This window comes from Schistocerca serialis, chromosome 7 (assembly GCF_023864345.2).
Source record: "Schistocerca serialis cubense isolate TAMUIC-IGC-003099 chromosome 7, iqSchSeri2.2, whole genome shotgun sequence".
NCBI lineage: Eukaryota > Metazoa > Arthropoda > Insecta > Orthoptera > Acrididae > Schistocerca > Schistocerca serialis.
In genome coordinates this window covers 92,788,206-92,810,648 of record NC_064644.1, presented here as the reverse complement: position 1 = coordinate 92,810,648, position 22,443 = coordinate 92,788,206, and the positions used below count along the sequence as shown (strand labels likewise).

General features: G+C 40.2%; 1 protein-coding gene across 1 annotated transcript in view; it reads left to right on the top strand.

Moving 5' to 3' along the window:
* Nucleotides 1-22,443, top strand: part of LOC126412164 (feline leukemia virus subgroup C receptor-related protein 2) — a 755,677-nt gene that overhangs the window by 46,496 nt on the left and 686,738 nt on the right. The gene's annotated exons all lie outside the window — the stretch shown is intronic.

Here is a 22,443-nt window from a genome sequence, read left to right as displayed (position 1 = left end):
GGCTATCAGTAGTTCGATTGCAATGTTGTCTACTCGTGGGGCCTTTTTTTGCCTTGAATCTTTCAGTGCTCTGTCAAACTCTTCACGCAGTATCATATTTCCCATTTCATCTATATGTACGTCCTCTCCTTTTTGATCAAGGTTACAAACTTTGACAATGAAGAAGCTTTCAGCTACTCGATGAGTAAGTAGGGTGGAGAGTGAGAAGGGTATAAGGTAGCAGACAAGATAAGTCACAGGCGTCCTTTTTTGGGTGAGCAACAGCGGTGTTGAATCGAAAACAAAAAGCGAAGCACACTCGCTGACTGTGAACGAATTAGAAAGCTTCAAGTTTATTGCAGGCATTGTCATATGGTATGACCTTCTCTTTGCCATTAACGCCGCAAGTAATGCACTTCAAGTAGGAAACATGGAAGTGAAAGTAGCAACTAAATCCGTCGAAAGTATAGTGAAGTTTACTGAGAAGTTCCGCGAAGGAGGTTTCGTTACTGTGCAGGTAACAGCGAAAGGAAAGAGGTAGCTGAAAGTTTACAGAGTGAACCAAAATTTGGAGAAAATAGAACTGGCATGAAGGCGAACGTATTTGATCACGAAGGTGACGACATGGTTTGCAGAGCTCAACCTGCAGAGGAGATACACAAAATCGATCTTTTCTGCCCTGTCGCTGACACGGTGTCAAAAAGTTTGAAAGCCAACTGGCTTAGTATTCCAAAACATCCAGCTTTTTCTTTTCTCCACGAAGTTTAAAACACATACTGGACGAAAAATTGGAAATGCTATGTAAAAAACGATGAGAAAGTGCTAAGTGGAAACATAAATGATGAATATTCGAAAGAGAATGTTGCATTCGACGTTTTGACAGAAATTAAAGTGTTCAGAGAAATTAAAGTGTTCAGAGAAATTAAAGTGTTCAGAGAAATTAAAGTGTTCAGAGAAATTAAAGTGTTCAGAGAAATTAAAGTGTTCAGAGAAATTAAAGTGTTCAGAGAAATTAAAGTGTTCAGAGAAATTAAAGTGTTCAGAGAAATTAAAGTGTTCAGAGAAATTAAAGTGTTCAGAGAAATTAAAGTGTTCAGAGAAATTAAAGTGTTCAGAGAAATTAAAGTGTTCAGAGAAATTAAAGTGTTCAGAGAAATTAAAGTGTTCAGAGAAATTAAAGTGTTCAGAGAAATTAAAGTGTTCAGAGAAATTAAAGTGTTCAGAGAAATTAAAGTGTTCAGAGAAATTAAAGTGTTCAGAGAAATCGTGCCCGATCACGTGATAACCCCTATGTTAATATTGCAGTGTACCGGAATAACTTTGGAAACCCATTTACCAACATTTGTATTGCCTGCAGAATTTTATTAATCGTGCCAATTTCTGTCGCCTGCGCTGAAAACAGCTTTTCACGTTTGAAGCTTACCAAGACTTATTTCAGAATCAACATCTCTCAAGAAAGCCTGTCTCTTCTTCCCATGCTGTCAGTGGAACATGACGTTGTTTCAAAATTGAATTTTGAGGATCTTATTGATGAATTTGATCGTCAAAAAGCAAGGAAAAGACGTTTCCTGCAAATTGTGTAGAGCAGAAGACCCTTAGAATTTATAACCTACAACCTTTTTAATTTCCTGTAAATATAGAGCACAGTCAAGTGACGAAAACACTTAAGTGTATATCCGAAACAACACGTGTGAACCTTATTTGATTTTCATTAAATTAGGAGGATTCCTATAGTTAGTTCTGCTGTAGTAACAGTTTTTTGATATATTGGTAGTATGTCAATGACGAAACTTAGAATTCCTTTGAACGTGACAAAGGTGAGTAATCTGTATTGGCGGTGCGGAGGGGAGGGGGAGAGGAGAGGAGAGATAGCCCTGCGTGGAAGCTTTGTACATGGCCCCGCGCCAGCTAAGGCCGGGCCTGGTAAAACAGTGTGCGCAGACCCTGGTATGATGTAATACGGTGTCTGTTTATTCTCTGTCGTACTTCGGTTAGGCACAGCGTGAACTGATATTTAGTGACCATGGGTCGGGCCTCGCACTCCCTGTAATTCATAAAATAACTAGAAAAGAAACCGAGAAAGAATAGGCCGTCTTATGATTCTGTTTTAAGGTTTTGTAACATACCCGTATTTACCTGTACACATGTCATCGGCAGCTGCGCCCCCATCAAATCTGGTTGAGATGCTGGTGTTGTGGACAATCTACTACTATTAATAATATGGTCCACACAGGGTTTGTAGTACACATACTTTAACAGGCCTTGGATGTTGACTGAACTACTATTTATGGCCAGATAGTCTCTTCCATTATATACTCACAGATAAGCAGTTAGCCACTTACTACACTCAGTTGATGTCCTATGTTGCGATTGTTAGACTGCAGTGATCTAACACAGTCGTAAATAATCACAAATATTGAGATGTGGCAAATAAATCGTTAATAAAGGTACCGAATAAAGTTCTCAAATAAATGTCCTTGAAATCACAGTCGTACAAATAGGAAAACGATGTGCACAGCAAGTAACTTTTGAAAACAACACTGTTCATATTTTCGCTTCTACTGTCCCAGCAGAAGGCATTACTGAAGATGAACACAGTTCATGAAATTAATTAGAGAAATTTGGGGTAAAGTGGCCAGGACGGTAATAGTGGCCATTGGATATTTTTTGCCCTCAGCAATGGTGGTGCCTACCGAAAAGTGGTCAAACTAGTTCTAATATGCATCGTTACTGCTGTCAGTGAGTTTGACCAAGGAAGTTATTCCGTTACATTTTAGTAAAAACTTTTCTGATTTTCAATAGTCAAATACAAGTGTAATACAAGTCTTATAAAAGTCTTGTTACCTCGATTATGTTTCAGTAATACTTTTTAAAAATATCAATGTTTCAATAAAGTCTTTTGGACTACAAATGTAGTTCCTTGTGGTTTGTTTGCGTTTGATAGTTTCATCTGTGATCCATTAATGCCGGCATGGTGTCCGATAGGGAAAAGTTGCCAACTTGTTTACCCTGGTAAGCGCCAGTTACTTCCATATAACATGCATAATATTTCATGTCGCACTTACTTCGAACTCATTTTATACAAAAAGCTATCGCCTGTCATTCTGTCTCCAGAATTAATTCATATTATTTTAATCTCTCTCCGTTCTATTAAATGTAGCGTAATACAAAAATCCGATTGAAAACGATCTGGCCAGTGTGCGTCGATGTGTAAAGATTATGGCCGAAAGTCAGACCAACAAACATGGGATCCTATTGCGATGGAACTGAGAACATTAACAGCCTAGTTAGGGAAAAGTGGCCACTTCGAAAGCCTTCAGAAAAACTCATACAGCTCCAATATACTGTTTTCGTTTTCACTTTCCAATATTTGGTGTGATATCTTGTAATATGTATATTCAAAAAGTGTAGGCGTTAAGCTTATATTGATAACCACCGCTTGGTGAAAATTCAATTTCCGTTAGGATGGCCACTTTACTCCCCCCCCCCCCCCCCCCTCCATTGTCCTACCAGTTAAGTAATTAAAAACAGTGAATGGATAAACTCTCGGACACGAAATTTAGACCCAAAACAATTCATTCTCCGACTTATAACTTATGCTGAAGCGTTTGCGGTACATTTCCCCCTTTTGGTGGACACAGATCTTGCACCTTTCACAACCTTCCGCAGACTGACTAAAATGGCTTCTGATGAGCCTCTTTTGCTTGGTATTAGCTGTTGTTGTTTACTGGATTTTCACAAATTACAATTAGAGTTAGAGATTTGTATTCGCGATTGATCGAATAGTGAAGAGATACACGTTTTGGATATCTGACGGTACCTAAAGATTACTGCTGGTGTAGTTGTTTTTCTATACAGCATGCCACACGAGCAAACCCGTTGTCTGTTTGCCTGTAGTCACTCGTACTTTAGGTACACGGGCTATGCACAGCTCTGTTTAAAAGACTTAGCTCCTTGTAGTCACAAGGTCGAGGCACACAGGTCTGCTTTCATGCCCTGCTACTAACTCGCTGCGTATAATAATCTGTAGCTGTGACTCTGCAGTCAAATGGTATATGCATTGGCTAGAATTACAGATTAATAAAATATATAGGAATACATAAAATGAATGTTTGAAGAATAATTTAATAACAAGGGTTCCATTCTAACGTCTGTAGTTGATGTAGAAAACGGAGAATTATGTTGAATAATGTTTATTCAAGAAAGGATATCTCAAACAGGAAGCGCTCCTACGATATTCAGCTAAAATATAGATAGAAAATACCCTTATCAAATGCAGTAAGGTAACATAGAGAGAATGGTAGCAAAATCCCCAAAGTAAATACTCCTTAAAGATATACGAAAACTAAGTCCATTTCATAATCATAATACAATAAATACTCATCAGCTCGAAACCGTTGAGAATACAGCATGATGATTCACAAGCTCACACATGATACAAAGAATACTAACTCATACTCTGCCTTTCCTCAGTTCTGTAATACAAGCAGAAAAAATTAGTCTTACACTGGGGCATATTTGGACCTCTCAAAGTACAAAAGCCCTTCATAAGTTAAAAGTATGGTCACAGACATTAACCGCCCAGCATCAGTCATCCACTCTTTCAAAGAACACATACCACCACATGCAGGTCCGTCTTCTTCCAGCACAAACGTAAAGGTGTTCAGAATGATTCGCTTTAGCTCCCCATTCTAAAAGTCCCAGTCTACACTTGATCAAGCAGTGTTCGGTTGCTGTCTGCTTTTCCATTGGTTGAAGGCTGCCCCCCACCAAAAATGCATGGTTATCAAGCTCTGCAGAACATAATTTGACTCAGAATGACCACTTCCCAGACCAAACTAATGTATTAAAACAATATTTAAGTACAGAAATTTTATAAATATTCGGTTTCACTTTACAAATAAATAAGCCAGTATTCTTGTGCAAGTGCATTCACGTTAAAGGACGACAAATTGTCGTTAAATTTTGTTTAAAATATTATTTATGCCTTCTTGACAGAAGTCTTCTGGTTCCCTTTTCAGTTGTGGTGTTTTTTGACATATGCGATCGACCATTTTTAAATTACAGCAATTTTTAAATAGCACTTGCAATTAACTTGTGAATAAAGTTACTGCCAAAACATTTGAATAAAGTTACTGCCAAAACATTCATTAAACAAATACACACATATGACAAAATATGAGGTATTCATGCTGTACTGATTTGCTGTGTAACTGGAGAATATGATGTTTCTCGAAACGCTTGTATAATAGAAAAGTTATAAAAGACATCATAAGTCAATTTATGAAATATAAAGATGATTGGCTTTTGGGGATTATAGTTATCATGCTACCACCAGGGATATCACTTGTTGAAATCACATGAAGCGTTTAGAAGTTTTTGATTCAGTGGTCCATTGTGAAACTATTTAGTCACTATAAATGATTAATTCTGTTGTTTTAAAGATATTGAAATTATTGTTGTCATTATACGCGCTTAACATTTTTTTTTTTTGGAGATTGCGTATGTATTCAGATTTAATATTTGACTGAATTATTGGCGAATTGTAGGCAACAAGATAAAACAGGAGAGACACATGATCTTATTGCCATTTCGCCATACCATGGGATGAGATTCCAAGAAGAAATGAAGGTAGACAGTTCGTCCACTTGTTGCGTTCCAGAACCAGTGGAGAATCTTCTGCAACAACGAAGCCACAATTTCTGGTTGAAAATGTTGAGGATAACTTTCCAGAAGTTGGCGAAGTAGAAGAAATGAGAAGAGGATCTCTGTTCACAAAAAATAAAAAAAATAAAAAAAAACAACTTAAAGCACTTCAAGCCTGTGACAAGCTTGGGGATGTGACAGTTACCATCCCTCCTCATGGAAAGCTCAACAGGATTAAAGATCTCGTCTTGCATTGGGACCTAACGCTACCACAGACGGAGAACCGTGCGCTGACATAGAGCAGGCTCGAGTATATTTTGTTCTTTGCAGTAGGAGGGCACCCAGGGACAATAAGGTCGATACTGGCGCTTTATTTCTAACTTTGGGGAAATGTTTTACCTGAAAAAGTTAAGGTGACGGTTTATAGGTGTGATGTAAGATTGTTTTGCTCCACCTACGAGGTGCATTGGGTGCCCGAGGGTTGGACTAAAGTCCTCTGACTGTACTGATGATCCTACTTGGGTGGCGTGCGGAAGATCGATACGTGAGGGCAGACCTTGCGAACTACATCCTACAAGCATAAACCGCCCAGATCACCATCCACCTCGCTCATGGACAAGTTCACTTATCAGGAGGGAGAAAAAAATGCCAAGGATGAAATAGACCAGCAGTCTACCACCAACCAGTGTCTGTAAAAGCCACAGGCTTCGGTTTGTAGGAAAGTATGATCCTCTTCCGTCCCAGAAACCAGGACATGATAATCCCCCCAGAAACCTGAGACAAAATGGAAAAACTGAAACTACTGTCTGCACTGCTGGTGGAAAAAATCTCCATCTCAGCGTTGGACTTGATATTATTGTGCACAAGTTCACATGATAAATTAACAGATGAAACGTCGAATCGTTGTGGCCAGATCATAAATGTACCAGAACATAATGAAAGTAGCAAAACGGACGAAGGGAAGGTGAAGCGTGTTCTTTAAAATGCTCCATAAAGAAATCAGTCACTGCCGGAGGCAAGTGACAACCCATGGCTATTTCGTCAGTTGTATCATAAAATGTACCACTATACAAAAAGTTGGTGGTTACAAAGTAAGGTGAAACAGTCCGATAATCTTGGGAAGAAAGTGATCGACTAATATGTATCCTAATCAGGGACTTCCGTGAACAAGGAAATCAGATCCACATTGACCATAATTCCTATGCAGTAGTTCTTATTTATTGAATTATATCAATGAGAATCCGTATGCTTTGATATGATGTTTGCAGTAACCAACCATTGGTGGCAGTAAATTGGTTACATACTTAACTAGCCAGCAGGTTGGATACGATTAATGACAAATCGTAAACGGACGTCTTCATTGGGGGTAGCTAGTAGGAGTTCGCTCCCGCAGATTCTTTATCTCATTCAATGGAGTGCCAGAATTCTTCGGTAGCTTCGCCGGCTTCTATTTAGAGGTGACGTAGGATCAGGTGAGAAGGCTTTGTAGGTATTATCATCCAAAAGTAAGTACACATTGTATTGTTGTATTAAGGGTGAGCGTGGCACTTCCCCTCTCAGCGGCTAGCACTGTTAGATATTCGTTTCTCCACAGAACACGCTGTCTTTCACTCTCTGCTCTACCAATATTATACTTTGGAGGCTTCGCTGTAGTTGATATGTGAATTGTAGCTAGTCTCACGTCATTGGCAATGCCCTACGAGATATTCCGTACGGCCTGTTCCACTCCACTGATGATATCCACAAGGGGTAGTGCGCGGGGCGCTTTTGGGACCTCTGGTCAGGGCTAGGATGGGCCCTTAGTCAAGATTTTTGTTTGATAAGCTGACGACCCTGCATGCTGATTCGCTAGACAATACTCAGCATGGCGCTCAGATTTATTTGTTTTGCCGTAGTTTTCTGAGATTAGCTCCTTGGTGGGCTACCGTGCTTATATCAACCCATTACCACTCGAAACCTGAGAGGGTTGTGCCAGCCCGTGTGGCCGAGCGGTTCTAGGCGCTTCAGTCTGGAACCGCTCGGCCGCTACGGTCGCTGGATCGAATCCTGCCTCAGGCATGGATGTGTGTGATGTCCTTACGTTAGTTATGTTTAAGTAGATCTAAGTTCTAGGGGACTTAAGACCTGAGATGTGAAGTCCCATAGTGCTCAGAGCCGTTTCTGAGAGGGTTGTAAATAGAAAGCGATGCCGGCATTAAAATCCAGAAAGTTTTTCTGACATGATCTACACCTTGGTGGATCTACTCACTATGGATCTATTGGAACTAAAAATACATCCAACATAATGTAATCTCTCGTAGTCTTCCTTTATCAGTTGCTAGACTAGTTTTCCGCGAAACATTGTTTAATCTAGCAGACCGTAAATAATGTTTTGCAAACACACGAATCAGTCTTCTCACATATTTTGCGTCTTTCCACTGAGTCATATCTTGTGGAATAATTTGCTGCAGTAACTCATCACTTAGAAAGTATGTATTGCACAAAAGCGAGCAGTAATAATAATGTGTGTGGTACGTGGCGTTCACTCGTAATTATCTTGAAGATACCTCTTAAAGGGTTAGGTATTTTAACTGCATATTCACTATAGACATTTATCCCCAAATTGTAAAATTCGTTATAAATAATCCATAGCAGTCTGGGAAGAATAGTGAATGTCCATACCTTCAACAATACAATACCCATTGTTAAAGCTGTCAGAGGTTCAGAAAATATTTCATTGTGCACCAACAAACATTTCTGATCATTTGCACGATAACATAAAATGTCTGACATGTGGCAGAGCAAGGTTTGAAGCTGACCTAAAATCATTACTTCTGGGCAGCTGGACAGTTCACTTTATTCCGTATACGAATTTTTATTTTGAGACTGGTAGTCCATAGGAGAAGAAGAAAAAGATATTTCTTAAATTTTTAAGTGTAGCTGTATGGGTAGGGCTGAAAAGAAATTACCCATAAGTGTTAAAATTAATCACGTATATGTATCCCGTAAACAGAATTCTTTCACATTTCAATAAAAAAATCGTGCAAATGATCTATCGAACATGTAACTAACGAACTAACTAACTAACTAATGACAGAAAACTTGGACACCACGCCGACCTCTACAGCGTCGCAGGAGTACCAAATTGCTCCACAGGTATGACTGGTTTGTGAGCAGCTTCTTTTAGAAGACGTAAGTTGCGTTCAACGTCCTCCTTACAGAGGAAAATAATGGGAGACCGTAGTTTTTTGCGCTGACATTATGGGTTTTCTTGCCGCTTCAGATTGGTTTTTATATTCTGGATTTCAACATCATCTTCTGTCGTTGTCGTCAGCAGCTAATCCTCGTACTAATAGCAAAATCATCTCCTACTTGCAGCGTTTCATTTCCTAACCTAACTCCCTGATCGTCGCCTGAATTACTTTGACTGCACTGCACTACCTTGATTTACTTTTGTTGGTGTTCATGTAACAACCTCTTTTGGAGACCGTATCGATTCCGTGCAAGTGACCTTCCAGATCTTTTACAGTGCCATACAGAATTACAGTGTCAAACCACGGACTTTTTATTTCTTCTCCTTGAACTTTATTTCCTTATGCAATTTTTTTTTGAATTGCTTCCAATGTTTTCTCTGTGTAAACTATGAGTAATTATGGCGGATAGACTACAAGCCTGTCTCATTTCATTCGCAAAATAGTGTCATTCTTTGGTGCTCTTCTGCTCTTATTACTGCAGTCTAGTTTCTGCGCAAGTTGCAGGCAGTCTTTAGCTTCCTGTACAGTACGCGAACGCAAAAACTTGTCCCGTAATAGTAAAACAGGTTACTAATTACGTGCTTAGTATTGCTAGAAAAGCTTGCGAAAGCGTTAATCTCAACTCGACCGGGGTTATCTACTGGAAATCTGGGTCAAAACCTTATGTCGAGATCAGATTGGCGGACAGAAATCCAAGCTCGTGGTCAGTAAACCTCTAGCGCCAGCAGGGAACCGCTTGATTCGGGGCCTGCTGACTTTGGCCGCGCCACCTCAATAAATCAGTATCTGCTCGTCGGCGACCTCGGTAGTGGCGGGGAACTGTGTGAAGTCCCGCACTGACCATTCCACATGACTGCTGGCACCTGCCTGTGTTCAGCGAAACGTCGCGTTCGTTTTTTGCAGCATCGCCGTGAGACTGATGTCATGTGGTGGTTGCGAGGTACATCGCAAGATAATTACGAGAAAAATCGAGGTCACTCGTAGCGGACGGTTCAGGAACTAACGGTAGGCGTAAAACGTTCGCTTCTGTTCCGCTAATCACTGTAATCCAAAGGTGTCCGACCGGTTCTGAAGTCAAGCTATCGTGATGTCATCTGCTTACGAGCGTTTGGACGCGTCAGTTAATCCGCTGGTATTAAAACCGGGACTGGCGCACTGAACCTTTGTGGTAACGCGCGATGCGCTTTCGCATTGCTCAGTTGGAAAAGTGTTGATAGAGAAGCAAAGGTGGGTTATAGTACTGGTGCGGTGCGGCAGCCAGTGGAGAACCTTCGGGAAAGTGCGAAGTGTTCCGCAGCGTGTGTAGAAACACTGCCTAGTCGAGGACGTCGGGTATTTATGCGGTCAGCTCACGAGGTGTACACAAGGAATGAACTTCTTACGGTCTCTCGCGACAAGGCAATAGTGCTGTTACTCACAACGCTAACATGTGGTAGGAATAGTTGCCACGTCGCAGCGATGTAGGCAGCGCAATGGTTAAGGCACCTGTAAAAAAAACCAGGTGGATTCCACTCAGCTGTTGAGTTTTTCTTAGCACCGAAATTACTTTCCTTTGTGAACATGATCATGTATATGGGATGTGTACAGTATCAAAACTCTTGAAGGCTTAGCAAAGTTAACTTCACTATCTGTTACCTTCTTCTGGTAAATTTCGATCCATAAGTGTTGTTAATTTACCTAAAAACCGTGCTAGTTGCAAACACCAGTAATTCTAAATGTCGGTGCCGTTGTTCATCGTAAACATTGAGGCGTAGCACCGTATACCGATCCTGCCTTGGAGGCGGTTAAGTGGGAGATGTGTCTCAGAGCTGGATAGTGACAGATGGTGACGCGAGACTGGACGCGCACGTAGTTTATGTATCAGCCGATAGAGGACAACATTGGATAGGGGACTGATTTAGTTTCGATTGTGCCCACTAGAGTGCACTAAAGTAGTAGAATGTTTTTCATAAACTGTTCTAGTATTTTCATAGAGTGTTACTATGTCTTTTTGTGTAGGTAAAATGTTATAAATGTGCTTTAGCAGTATGAATGATGCGTGAGTGTGGTTTAAGGTTAATATGAAGATAATTGTTTAACGAGTTATGTAGTGGGATTTAGTGTGAGAACATTTCTAAGAAGTATGGATGTGGACAAAGGGGATTTTTGTAGAATAGATTTGTAAAGTAAGTTTATGGTAAAGGGAAAGTTAATTCAGGTATAAATAACAATAGTAAATGAGCTTATGCATAAACAAAACTTCAGCATATTAGATAATTACGTCGGTAAAAAGTGCAGTCGTTAGGTTTAGTATTTTGCGATTGGTTATTGATGAAAATCGCGGACTGACGCGGGAGAATGTTGTTTTGCTATTGGCTGTTGAGTAAACCGACCAATGGTAAAGCAATATTCTTCGCGCGCCTTTCTCTGTTGGTAGTATTCTAGAGTAGAGTTGGAGCCTAGCCATGAAACAGTTCGGACGTGTGTAGTAGTAGTTGCGATGGAAACGATAAAGTGACGGCATAATTATTCCGATGGGTGTGTAGAAATTTCGGTGTTTTTAAGTGAATTTTGTGACGAGAAAAGACATATTCCGCGTGGCGTATTGAGCAGGTCGGTGGCTAAAAACTGTGATGCGTTAGGTACCGACAGACTTAATAATTGGCGAGCATTATCAATAAAAAACAATACGTATTTTTGAAACTATTGCGTTTTCGGGAAATGCAACACCATAAATTTGCTAACGTGAGTGACAGGGATTGTGAGTGACTGTTAAGACTAGCACGGGCTTGGCAGTGATACTTGTTCACTTAAGTTTCGGGGCAAAATTTCCAAACTTTCATTTCGTGTGAAAGCTTTCTCCCGAAACGTAGATTTAGTGACTTTAATTGCAACCTGATTCACGTTGAAGTACAGTAGGTTTCGCTCGGCTTCCCTACTGATGCTATGCTGAGACAATGTTCACAGGTAGGTGCAGGTCCGTCGTAAAGGGACGGAAAGAACCACGCCGCCGCAACATGTATGCAATTACTAACTTCCTGTCAAAGTAGATGAGAAAGATAGGTAAATAACTATTCAATTTATACGGCTAATACTGAAAAGATGTTAGCAATAAATTACCTCTCACCACGGACAACGCAGTAGCCGACGGCCTTCGCCTTACAACTGATAGAAGCGGCGTTTGCGTGGAGTAGTCAGTGCTCACAGAAAAGCAACACTGCGCGAAATAACCACAGAAATTTCAAATACGGAGAAATACTGTATCTGCCTGAACGCCTTGAACCATAACGTTCAGAAAGTAAGGTGAAAAAACTGCAAGTTGGGTTTCACGTGGTCGATGTTTTCGGCATCCATGCTGCTTGATACGGAGGAGCTACAACATTACATCTGAGATCAGAGCATGTTCTAAAATTATACAACAAATAGATCTCAAGGATAGTGGACGTTTTATGGTTCACTTTTAGTACGCTTCTTGTGTATGGCTGTAACTTGTGCTTTCTTCCAACCACTGGACACCGTTTTTGTTCGAGGGATCTATGACAGATTTTGGTTACAAGGAGGGCTAACTCAGACGGAAATATGGTATAGAATTTAATACATATTGCATAGGGTGCTGAAGCTTTGTCAAATTTTAATGGTGTCAGCTGTTCAACAGCCCTGACACTAATTTTTCTATCGTTTATCTTTGCGGTAGTGCGACAATTCTGCAGGAGCAGTAACCTTGCACAATTCTGCAGATCATTGTCGTTATTACTAAGTGGAAGATGCATTTCCATTACAAAATTCTGTATTAAGTAAGATGCACTAAAAGAGTACTCATTATAACTTATGTAAGACCATAACTTACGTAACAAAAGAACAGTTATTTTTCAAGGTGACAAAGCATAACGATTTTTCATATTAGGAAAGAGTATGCACTGTATGTTACTGATGACAGTGCCATTAAAGGGGAGTCACTAATTCTGGTTTTCCGGAATTTCTTCACCAAAGAAGGCGAAGTAACTATTCCAGAATTCCAATCAAGAAAAGCTGCAAACATGACTAACTTCGAAGGAAATATCCTTGGTGTAGCGAAGCAGCTCAAATCACTTAATAAAGGTGAGTCTTCAAATCAAGATTCTATACGAATTAGGTTGTTTTCAGAGTATCCTGATGTAATAGCTCCACTTTTAGCAATCATAAATAACCGCTCGCTCGACGAAAAATGCGTATCGAAATCGGGAAGTTGTTGCACAGGTCACACCAATTCCCAGGAAAGGAGACAGGAGTAATCCACTGAATTACAAACACATGCCACGGACGTCGATTTACTCGTACAGTAAGATTTTGGAACGTAATTATAATTTATTTTATGTATATAGACAGAGGTGGTGAGTGGAAATTTGTACCAAGGCCATGAATCGAACCCAGTTGTCCTGCTTACTAGGCAGGTGCGTCGGCCACTAAAAATAATTATGATACACCAGGAGGAGGCGTGCCAGGGTAATTCTTGCAGTTGTATGAACCGCTGCGCCAAGGTAGGTTAGTGGCTAACGCACCTTCATAGTAAGTAGGAGACCTGGGTTCGACTCCCAGCCTTGGAACAAATTTTCACTCGTCGCTTTAGTGTATATATATATATATATATATATATATATATATATATATGAGACCAGTAAATTCTCTGAAACTGTGTTATTCCATAGTTATAACGTGCTCGAAAATTACGAATTACCTCGAAGAAAACGATCCATTGATACATAGTCAGCACAGATTGAGTGTAATCGTTCTTGTGTAGCACAACTAGCTCTTTGTTTCATGAAGTAATAAGTGATATCGACAGGATATATGTAATTCCCTATTCCTATAGTTCGAAAAGCTTTTCATACCGTTCCTCACAAGCGATTTTTATTCAAATTGGTAACTATGGAGGATCGTCTCAGTTGTGCGAATAAATTTGCGATTACCTGTCAGAAAGGTCAAATTTCGTAGTAATTGAGGGACAGTCATCGAGCAAAACACAAGTGCTAGCTAGCGTTTCTCAAGGAAGTATTATAGCCCCTCTGCTGCTCCTAACCTATATACACGATTTAGGAGACTATCTTAACAGCTCTCTTAAATTGTTTGCAGATAATGCTGTCGTTTACCGTCTAGTAAAGTCATCAGAATATCAAAACCAATTGCGAGATGATGCAGTCGAAATATCGAGATGGTGCAAAGAGTGGCAATTGACTGTAAATAATGAAAACTGTGATGTCATCTACATGAGTCCTAAAAAAATTGAATAAAATTTCAGTTACGCAGTAAATCTCACAAATGCAAAGGCGGTCGATTCAACTAAGGATGTAGGGATAAGAGTTACGAAATAATTTAATAGGAATGATATATAATCTCGTGTGGAAGGAAAACCAAAGGCTGAGTTTTATTGCCAGAGCAGAAGATGCACAGATATATTTAGTAGACTCCCTACACACTGCGCTTATCCATCGTTTGCTAAAGTATTAATGAGCGGCATGGGATCCTTACCAGATAGCATTAACGAAGGACGTCGGAAAAGTCCAAAGAAGTATAGTTCGTTTCGTATTACGGCGAAACGTGGGGGAGAGTCACGGACATGACACTCCAGTTGGGGCGGCAATCATTAAAAGAAAGGAGTTCTTTGTTGCGTCAACCTTTGTTCACGTAATGCCATTCTCCAACTTTCTCCCTCTCTTGCGAAAATGTTTCATTGAGAAATGACCATCCTAATGAAATAAGGCAAATCAGAACTCGTACGGAAAGGCTTAGGTGTTCGTCTTTCCCGCCCACTGTTGGAGAGTGGAACGGTAGAGAAAAAGTGCGAAAGTGCTTATGCTAGGCACTTAAGTGTGAATTGCAGAGTAGTCATGTGGTTGTAGATATTCATCATATAAGTAGTACAGTAGGATATAACGCTAAAACAAATAGAACCAGTGTCGTATGCGCATGTAACGCGGGACATTGTAGAACGTTGTGTCAACGATTAGTTGCGCTCTTGCTCTCCTTTCGGCAATATGGTGTTCTGTTCACGTTGGTCATTTGCATGGGAGGGTCGAGGCGTGGCGTGGTAGAGGGGGTGGGCGAATACTCGAGGAGCAGTTAGGCCGTGACACAGTGAGGAAGCAGTTCCCAGGTAAAATGGGTGCAGATTTCATTGGATGACCATTTAGCAGCAAACAATCCTGAGCTAATAACGAGCATCAAAACGGATTCAGGGATTAGTGAACATCGGGTTGTCGTAGAGAATATTGTAACCCACCAGAAATAAACGAAAAATATACCTATTCAAACCAGCAGATAAAAATTCACTTGTCGCCTTCGTGAGAGACAACATCCGCTCCTTCCAAATTAAGAATGTACGTACACCAGACGTGGCTTGAATTATAAGAAAGAGAATCGGCAGCAATTGAGAGATTTATACCAAATAAATTAACAAGCGACGGAACTGATCCGTCTTGGTACACTATACGGTTCAGAATACTGTTGCAGAAACAACGAGAAAAGCATGTCAAATTCAAACGAACATAAAATCGCCAAGGCTGGCGATCTTTTACAGAAGTTAGAAATTTAGTACGGACTTTAATGAGAGATTCTTACAATAGTTTCCACAACGAAATCCTTATATCGAAACCTGACAGCAAATCCAAAGGGGTCCTAGTCGTATGTAACGTATGCTAGCGGCAAGACACAATCAACGCATTCTCTGCGCGATAGCAATGGAAATACCATCGACAGTGCAACAGAAGCAGAGTCATTAAACAGAGCCATCCGAAACTCTTTTCCTAAAGAAGGCGATTTACACATTCCATAATCGGAAAAACGAACAGCTGCCAACATGTGTAACTTAGAAGTAGATACCTTTGGAGTAAGGAAACAACTTAAATCACACAAATCTGTTTACAAAACATGACACACTAATGTGTTGCGACAATGAAAGGAGCTTGTGACAACTGGACACAGTGCCATTCAAAAAATGGTAACACAATACATGCGCACATCATACTAACAAATGTAAATCCACCTGATGGAGGTTTAAACCGTTGAAACGCGCCGTGGAGATAAATAAACAGTGACTGGTAACACTAAACTTGTTGTTTCATTTGATTTAATACAAGCAATTCTTCCGGTCCCGACTGTGTACGAAATAGGTTCCTTTTGCAGTATGCTAATACAATAGCTCCATACTTACCGATCATATGCAACTGCTCGCTCAACGAATGATCGGTATCCAAAGACTGGAAAATTGCACAGCTTACACCAATATTCAAGAAATGTAGTAGGAGCAATCCACTAAATTCCAGGCCCATGTCATGAACGTCTATATGCTGCAGGATTTTGGAACACATACTGTGTTCAAACATTATGAATTACCTCGAAGAGAACAATCTATTGACACATTGCCAACACGGATGTAGAAAACATCGTTTTTATGAGTAGATGAATAATAGGGGTACTGGTGCAGAGTGCATTGTTTCCAGATGTATCCAAGATGGCGGCGATGATGTCATCCAAGATGGCGGAAATGACTTCAGATGTCGCGAGTACAGTTTTCCAAATGTGGCTGTACGTTTCTAATTCCCCTAACAAATTCATCTGCAATCTTTTTTTTTTGGCAAAATGTAATATCCCTAAGTTTTCTTCGATTCTTATCTCTGTTTTTCCGTCTTGTACTTCGTTCACTTCTTTGATCAGCATGGATCGTAAAATAAAACCAAACATCTTCCTTATTAGATGTAAGGAGAGCTTCTCAGGAAGTAAGTACAATGTATAGAGAATATGTAAGTGCAAAACTATCTAATCACAGGAACTTTGTTATATTTTATTACGCGCATGTGAAACATGCAGAGAATTCAACTCTACCGATGGGCGATGTGCTCAGTCCCGAAACTAGTAACGGTACAATAAAATCATTTAAAAAATCTTGTGGCTGGTTGCAGTATTGCCTACAGTGTAATTTACGAAAACAGCTCTGTTGTTCTCTAATCAAAATGTGTAACATGATAAAGAATTAGGTTTTCTGTGGATTCCGTAACTGCTTAAGGTAACTGCCAATATCACCCGCTCGAATTAGCTGATTCTTCCTCAGCCTTCTCTAGTCAGAGTTACAACTCAGCCTCCGAAGTTCTCATCGTCAACGAGAAGTTAAACGCTAACTCTCTTCAAATTTACAGCGCTTCTAGGAAGCGCTTAATGAGCAACTATGACAAGCTGAGGCTGAAATCTGAGAAGCGCTCTGCAAGCATTGTTAAGGAAATATACACAAGAACAATATCAGTCCTGAAGCCGGTCACTATATTGGGAGCTTGAATTATTTCTCGCTCTCCACAAAGAGAGTTGGACTAGTGCAGCATAGTGGACTGCGACACGAGACGTATTGAACAGTTTAAACATCAGACTTCCATATCCTTGAGTGACATTAGAGTGTAGGGGAAAAAACATATCCATTTAGTGCCTTGAACATGTTGGACTGTGTACATACAGAGCACCATTCGCGCTAAGAGTTACTCTTCTGATTTCATCTCAGGAAATCTGATGTGGAAAGTCATCGTTCGGTAGTGGAATTTTATGGAGAACATGCTCTTTGGGACTAACTTGCACATATTGGTTACTGCGATTCAAAGACAACGACTGTGAGGTGAGTGATAACGTACGTCCTGATCGGTATGGTGTATCATCAGTTACTGCAGCAGGCTGGGACATTGAATGCTCAGAGCTAAGAAGTACAGTTAGTGATGTACGTGAGTCCAGGCTTTTTCGGCGTATTACAATGATAAAATCTTCTCGAGTGATCAGCCCAGTGATGGAGTTGTCCTGTCGCAATGTTTCAATGAGTTTCGTATCCAACATCTTCAGCGGAAGTCTGACTTCACCTGAAGATGATGGCTACGAAACTTATTGAAACTTTGCGACAAGACGGCGCGACCACTTGGCTGATCACTCGAGAAAATTTTATCGTTGGCATACACGGGAAAGCCTGCAAGCACACTTAACGTGATAGCTATGTTAATTTTCCCATGACGGCGTGCAACTACTTGTGTTACAGGGCGCTGGCACATCTTCAATCACAGACAAGTACAGATGAGTAGAGTGAATACCCTGAGCAATTATGAAACGTCCTAAACATTAAAGTTACTCGTAGAAGGAGCACTTTTCCTTGTTACACTAAGGGGATACGGAATCACCTATCCCCGCAATGTTAATATATGCCTACTATAGGGAACATTTTCTCACAAACTACTGGAGACAGAGAGGTAAAAATTTTACTGTATGTGCATTCATATGTTACAACAATACTGAAACAACAGTTTATTGTCAAAGTATTTTCTTACAGAGATATTGTACATTTATTTTTAAGTAAATTTTTTCCATCGCTTTTTACTAGACTATCACCCCTAAGTCTTTTGTAAATCAAGTAATTAAAAAATCGTTGTTTCAGTATGTAATAGGGACCTATGTCACTACGTCATAAAAATTTCAGACTTCTAGGTTGACCAGTACCTGAGATAATGTTCCTAGATGAAGTAAAAAGTAAACTTACGGGAAACGGAGAAAGAAGATTAAAACATTCCTGATCCGTAGCTAATACCCCCTTCACAGTCTTCATAATCATCTTCAAGTCTTCTTTTGGCACCCCTCTGCACCTGTCTTGCTTTTTTCACTAATGTCTTGATTATATTATCAGCATGCCTTAGTCTGTGCTGATCTAAAAAGAACATAGCACGTACCGTACGGGAACCAACACACATACCCAACTTTTGAAGGACCTGGCATTTAGTTATATTTCCAAGATTGAAGGTTGCCACAGCATCATACACACCAAAATGTAGTGTATTAATTCCGACAAACACTGTTTTTGAGAGACGATGCCATATCACACTATTCAAGCACTCGTTGGGGTTCTGCGTTTTTCCGTGAAGACATTTCATCAGAAGACTTCTGTCAGCCAGATCTCTGAAAATGGGCTTTATTTCTGCCATGATGGCTGATGGTAGACTGTGGTGGTGAATGTATTTCTCTCCTGTTGTTAGTCCCCTATTGTATTTACACCAGCTGTTTTCACCTTTGGGGCACAAACCATGTTGTGGATGCTCATCCGTGGATGCGGTGTGGAAATATAAAGCCCATATAGCTCTCCTCATTTCTTCAAGATTGCCTGTATTTTGCCTGATTGCAAGGCCATAGCAGTTCTGAATGTGGTCTATTATGGAATCAGTCAATCTTCCTCTGCCATCCAAGGTTTTCCCATCATCTAGTTTTTTCCCTTTCATAACTGATTTTAACCTTCTCAGCCTGGCACCCATTCTCTTCTGCACATGTCCTATACATTCAAGTTTGCTTATATTTACACTGTTCCCATATGGTTTGCTTTCCAAAACTTCTTTGAATGCTTTAGAGTCACCATCTCCCAGATATTTGACATAGCGAACATTATACCACTGTGAAGAGCGATGAAAAATTTTCTTCACCCCAGCAACCTCCATGCCACCACTACTACCATAATAATTAGCAATACAGTCATCACTGTGTTCATTTTTCAGCCTGCCTGTGCACCTACAGTATTTAGACATTATTGCAACATCAATAACCTTGCCAGTATCAACACTAGTTGCTGTTACAACACCATTGTTGGAGGTGTGGCCCCTTTTCTGCCACGTGCCATCAAACGCCACTGTGAGGTCACGACTGCCGTCATTTTCTTCCACTGCTTCTTCCACAGCAACCTGCATTGACTTCTGTGCTACATCTTCAACTGCAGATCCTAGTACATAATTGTAAGCTTCAAACTTTGAAGGTGCACTTGGAAGATTTAGAACACCACATAGCATATCACCAGCTGCTTTGCCCTTACCAATTGCTCGCAATCCATAAACTAACCTAATATTTACACTATAAAGTTCAGTTTTCTTGTATCCATTATTTACAGTTACTGAAACCGAACTTGGAAACTTACAGCTGTATTTACAAACACTGCATATTAAATTAAACTGGGCAGCCAGGGCAACATGGGATTCTACTTTCAGAGAAACGTTTCCATGACATTTTTTGCAGCACAAACTGTTTTCAAGAGCTTCACACAATATATTCGTATCAATGAGTTCAAAAACTTCATTCCCTCTATCAAGTAAATTATATTTCTCTTCCAAATCTCTTAGTTTTTTATGAGAAGCACTGTTTTCATTTGGTGTAAGTTCGTTCGGCAAATCAGTAATAAGTGGATTCACATTTTCCAACAGTGATGATGATGAACTGCTTTGCTTTGCTAATGAATCATTATTTCTTTTCTTTTGCCAGTTCACACGCTTTTTAAATACTTTTGCTTTAGCTCTAGGCATTTTCACTGCGAAAAATGAAGCACTAAATACGAAATAACTCAACAACAACTACTTTCTTATATCACACTGTTTACAAAACAGTCCCGCCACAAAGTCAAAGAGTAACTTGAGGAAACCAGAGAGAAACATTTTCGGGCAACTAGTGTATAGTTATAATTGTAGTAGAGCTATGTATGATACGTCATTTTAAAGAGGAAACATGGCAGAATATAATACGCCAATAAAAAAAATTCGATTTTTTAACCCAAAATCCGATTCCGTATCCCCTTAAGTCAGCCTCGACGAGCGTTTTAGATGAAAACACGAAATCCGCCTAATGTTCAGCAGGCATACGACCCATGACAACTATATCATCCAGACAGTTTTAACACGGAGGGATTTCGGCTGCTAATTGTTCTATAAAACGTTGAAAACTAGCTGAAGCTAAATCACTTTAGGCTGGTAATCTTTAAACCGCAACAGTCCGAGGTGAGTAGGACTATTGATCACAAAATATTGCTTGGACTGCACGTCCAGCGACAACTTTAAATTTAACTCACGTAAATGAATCTTCGAAAAGAATCTGCCCTGTCCTACACATTTCACTAATGTCTTTCATCATGGGAGAGGAAATGAATCCACAACAGGTTGTGGGTTTACTGTGGCTTTGAAATCAGCACACAGTTGTAAACCTCATGATAGATTTTAAGTACTACTAAGGGGGATGACCACTGGCTTGCAAAAACGGGTTGTATCACTCATTGTCTTTCCATCGCTGCAGTTCCCGAACAGCCTAATCATCTATAGCATGGAGAACAGGACTGGCTCTATAAACCTCTCTACTTTGCTGACACAAGAAGAGTTCGAGGAGTTCGTGAACAAAGGCTACTTCACTATGAGAAGGAATGGCCTGTTTTGGTCCAGCATGCTGTCAGACTTGACCAAGACGACTTCGATGCGGCCATTCTCAAGCCAAGGTGGCATGACTCATGTTAGAGGTATGACAGATAGTGCTCTCAGTAAAGGGGTCATTGGGATGACTGCAACTTCACCCGCAGAATATTGAGGTGTTAAGTTTTAATCATACGAGGAACACACAGGTGTCGGAGAAGCTTGCCAGAGTCGAGATACAAGAGACAATCTTACACAATAGTTTGATAACAGCCCTCTTTCCTGAGGACCAAGAAAATCATTTCAATAGCGACTAGAGTCACGGGAGGTGATGCAGTCTTGTCATGATGCAGTTACAATTGACAAATGAACAGTGGCAAAAAAGGAAAACTTGCCACTCACGAATATCAAACTCACTGAAAGATCGCACACTTCCTCTTCCCTCAAGGAATTTGACAATCAAGATTGACAGTGAAAAAGTTATCGTGAATACATTTCTGATTTTTCAGCGAATCTCCATTACAAAGAAATCAGACGAGGATTTGAATAATTATATGCAATATAAATTGGCTCCCTATCCCCGGGAATTCTTCAACGTAAGTGGTATGGGGAGGTGCAGAAAGTCACCACTATACACACTATTTAAGAAAATTGATGAGGGCATTGATTTAATTGCATTCAAATTTGTTGTTTACGGATGGATCCTAGCCTACAAAGTTGTTTAGTAAAAAGAGACAACTGTATCAACTGCTCATAATGGTTATGTTAGATTATGAAGACCCATTATCGTTGGAGAGGTTGATGGTTACACTGACACATCAAAGAGCACAGCTGAACAGAGTCGATGATATCGACTCAGGAGATATGTGGATATCAGCGCCAGTTTGGAAAGTGGAAGTAAAAAAGAGTATTTCCTTTCCCACTTCCATAATAAGAGTCAGCTGATAAACATTCTGATGATGCAGCTGCAGAGAAATGGGATAAATACGCTCAAAGGTTCAGGTGATGCTGATGTTGAATTGTGAAGACAGCCATCAACAAATCGCAAAACCCCTCGGGTGCTGTTATTTCAGAGGACGTCGAGTAGGCTGTTCTCCTGGTAGCCAAAATCCTAACTGATCGTGACATTCTGCTGGTAAAATCTGGGAGGGGAAAGGTGAAGATGAGTGTATATTCCTCACAACAGCTGCAGCAGAAGTTGAAACAAGGAAAATGCCTGAAGTCGAAAATCGTACAAAGTGCAGCTAAGGTATTTCTCAGTGTTTCTTCTACCCTGACTCCATTGAGACAGCTGGTATCATGAGTACACTCTTGGCAAGGCTCTAAAGCCACAGAAAATTACTCAACGACTTTCTCCATAAATAATTTATCAAAGCAGCTGGAAACTTGATGCCTGATCTCTCTCT